This window comes from Eupeodes corollae, chromosome 1 (genome assembly GCF_945859685.1).
Source record: "Eupeodes corollae chromosome 1, idEupCoro1.1, whole genome shotgun sequence".
In the NCBI taxonomy this organism is placed as follows: Eukaryota; Metazoa; Arthropoda; class Insecta; order Diptera; family Syrphidae; genus Eupeodes; species Eupeodes corollae.
This window is the reverse complement of record NC_079147.1, coordinates 288869353-288873138: the sequence shown is the minus strand read 5'-3', so window position 1 is coordinate 288873138 and position 3786 is coordinate 288869353. Positions and strand designations below refer to the sequence as shown.

At 34.4% G+C, this 3786-nt stretch overlaps 1 long non-coding RNA gene across 1 annotated transcript; it reads left to right on the top strand.

The window, feature by feature from the left end:
* Window positions 1–2852: 2852 nt before the first annotated feature.
* On the top strand, window positions 2853–3432 carry LOC129939898 (uncharacterized). The gene is made up of 2 exons (XR_008780581.1): window positions 2853–3140; window positions 3202–3432. It is a non-coding gene; the product is annotated as an uncharacterized LOC129939898 (long non-coding RNA).
* Window positions 3433–3786: the final 354 nt, after the last annotated feature.

Genomic DNA, 3786 nt, shown 5'->3' with positions numbered 1-3786 from the left:
GAGAGAAGTAAAAGTCGTGTTTTTGCAGTGCTCAAGTTATTTATTTATATTTTTGTAATTTTAAAGTTAAATATAAAAAAAAACTGCTTTATAAACTTTGGTTAAGCAGAACACCATTACATCAAAGTGGAATATCTTGAAATTGCCCACAAGGTATGATAATTAAGGACCTTTTAAATAAATCGCATAGGGTAGCCATTTCTTCTTTGTTCTGCGAATAACCGATATATGAAGTCAAAGAGAAAATTGGGGGAAACATCTCCAAACAATTCGCCAAATAGTAAAAAATCCACACTTCAACTTCATAAAGTATCTTTGTTGACCGAAAATAACATCGCAATGGCATCTCAAGCGAACGAATTGAAGTCCATCATCGACGGCTGTTTTGTAGAGCACTTAAAAAATATCGCGACAAAAGACGACGTCCTAGCTGTCACCGCTGAAATTCAGCTCTTACGTACCCAAAACGAGCGCCTTACGGAGCGGTTAGCTGTCGTTGAGAACTACTGCGAAACACTTGAGAAGCAAATCGAACTTTTACACCAAAAATCACATGAAAACACGGTTGTAATGCATTTACCGTCAGACGAGAAGACAGACATGAATAGTCTAGCGAAACAAACATGTCTTGGCCTTCTCAACCTGAATGAAAATGCAGAGCTACCTTTTGAAAAATCACAACAATTTGTTAATCGTTACAACAACAAAACGATAATGGTGTTAAACTTCAACAACAGAGAAACAGCACAAAAAATTATAGAAGCAGCCCCGAGATTGAAAAACTCCGGAATTGTGGTGCACCGAGAAAAATCTTTACTTTTCCGAAAGAAGAGGAGAACACTTTATGAAATCAAAGGCAAGCTAATGGAGATGAAGAGGAATCCGAATGTAAATATTCAAGTCAAAGGCGCAAAACTTAAAATCGACGATTTTTCATTTTCACACGACTCGCTTCGAGGATTGAAAATATCAACAAATGACGAGCTGTCATTTGTCAAAAGGAATTTTGGTGAAGATGCAATGTACTTTTTTGACAACGTCATCGTAAATTAGAAAAACCCTCATGTCACTGAAGCGCCATCTGTGAGTGCGTTCGCAAACAATCGTCATGGTTTGGGTACGAACTTTAAGCAACATCATTCAACATAGGATAGAGATGCCGTCTGCCTTTTAACTAATTATAATTTAAAAATCTTCTGCTATAATATTACAGGACTCAAAAATAAATTATTAATGCCAGATTTTTTCAAATTAATATCAAAATATGATATATTTATATTATTAGAAACTTTTGTAGAAGATGGTAAAGAGTTGCAATATTCTAAGTATTTTGAAAATTTTAATTTAAGATGGATTTCGGCTGTTAGAAATAATAGGATTGGTCGAGCTAGCGGTGGCATGTTGTGTGGAATCAAAAACAACATTTTTATAAAACATATTACATTTAAAGTTGTCGATAGCAAGGTTGTAATAGACTTTATTATTAATTCAAAACACTTTTAAATAGTTCCTATTTACCTTAACTATAGTAATTGGAATTCTGACTTTGAAGAACTCCTTAATTTCCTTTTAAGCCAAAATAATGAAAATATTCTACTAATTGGGGACTTAAACGGCAGGATATCGAATTATCAGAACTCTCCCTTTATGAACAATGGATATTTTTCTTTTGAAAGAAACTCTTTAAACGAAACTATAAATACAAACGGAAACCGTTTGATGGATTTGATTGAGGATTTTGGGTTTTTTATCTTAAATGGTATTTCTAGAGGGGATATTAATGGGAATTTCACGTTTATATCGTCACAGGGTTGCTCTGTCATTGACTACTGCCTTGTAAAAGATTTTTTAGTACTGCCTGCTAACTACTCAATGCACCTGCCTATCTATGTCTCCTGTGAGTTTAAACCACATGAAAGTTTTATTAGAACTCGCGAAGAAAATTTTAACACAAGGCTTCGTTGGAACGAAAAAAAAAGTGAAGTTTACAAAAGTAACTTAAATCAGTATTCAACTTATTTGCTAAATCAAACAACGTCTACAATAGATGAAGCTACAAATTTTGTTTTTCAAACTATAAGAATGTCTTCGGTCAGCTATTCAAACAATAATAGAACAATTTTTAAATCTAGCTGGTATGACAACGAATGCAAAAAAAGTAGAGAGAGATCGTTCAAGTTCTTAAAACTCTTTAGAGACTCAAATGATGTTTTTTATAAGACTTTATATCTACATTATAACAACGCTTATAAAGATTTATGTAAACAAAAAAAAGAACTTTTTTTAAAAAAAAACTGCATCAAATTTGGTTGTTAGTCATGACTCCAAAGCTTTCTGGGCCAATGTGCGCATTTTGAGTGACCGTAATTGGTCAGTTATAAATCCCATTGGAGTGGATATACTGGCATTGCACTTTGAACAACTTTTCATAGCTGATCCATGCCAGAAATCTATAAGCTTTGCACTGCCTTATATATATATTGAAGAGTTATTCCAGGCTTGTAAGATGGGTCGAACAAAACAACAAAATAAGTTGCTTTCAGGCGGGCTTTCGAGCTAATCTTTCGACAATCGACCAAATTTTCACTCTCACGAGTGTTGCTAGGCGTTACTTAGAGAAAAAAATAAATCTTTACTCTTTTTTCGTTGACTTTAAATCAGCATTTGACACCATTAACAGAAAATCTCTACTATTTAAACTTGCAGCTATCGGGCTATCGACAAAATTTATCCGAATCTATGAGCAGCTGCTCTCAAATATGACAGCTGTAGTTTCAAACGGTAGTAGCAAATCGAAACCGTTTAGTTGTAATACAGGTGTGCCCCAAGGCTGCGTTTTAAGCCCGCTTATTTTTTCACTGGGCGTTTTTCTTTTTTAGTTCAGAGCAGAGCTCGAACTGTCAAAAAAATAATTGTGTTTCTTTTTGAGCTCTGAGCGTTCAGAGCTTCAAATTCGTGTTTCTTTTTTAGTTCTGAACATGTTCAGAGTGCGCTCTGTGAGCTCAGAATAAAATAACAGAGTAAACGGAGTAAAATGCTGAGCACAAGCAATTTGATATCTGAAAGCCGGGAAATAAAAAAAAAAATCATCATCAAAACAATAAAAATGGCGGAAGAGGCTGGTTGCTCTGGTGTAGAAGGTAAGATAATTTTGGAAAAACTAATTGCATATAGCATTTTTATGAATCAAATTTATTTCAGGCGTCAAATGAATCAACGATATGACTGTTTTTCTGATTAATTTGATTAAGGAGAATTTTGAACGCCTTCAAACTAACATAAAAAAAACTATATACCAAAAAATTGCCGAACGAATCATGACAGTTTAGTGCTCAAGTTGTTTCATAATTAAATCAGAGAGCTCTGAACATACTCTGCTCAGAACTCTACTCTACTCTACTCTGTTCGCTCAGAGTATGCTCAGAGCTCAGCTCTGAACTAAAAAAGAAAAACGCCCACTATTTATAAATGATATTGAAGACTATATCCCTGGTGGTGTTACTTTTGGTGATTTGTCTATTAAAGTTTTGCTCTACGCCGATGACTTGGTGATCTTAACTGATAATGCAGTCACACTTCAGCTTCAAATAAACAAATTAAAACAATTTTGTGATCAATGGGATCTCCAAATAAACACCTCAAAGTCGAAGATAATGGTCTTTAGGTCCCAACATCGTAGCATTAGAACCGACCGCAACTGGACCCTCAATGGTTCCAACTTAGAAGTGGTGAAAGAATTTAAATATTTAGGCTACACATTAACTCATAACCTGAATTTTGGTGTTC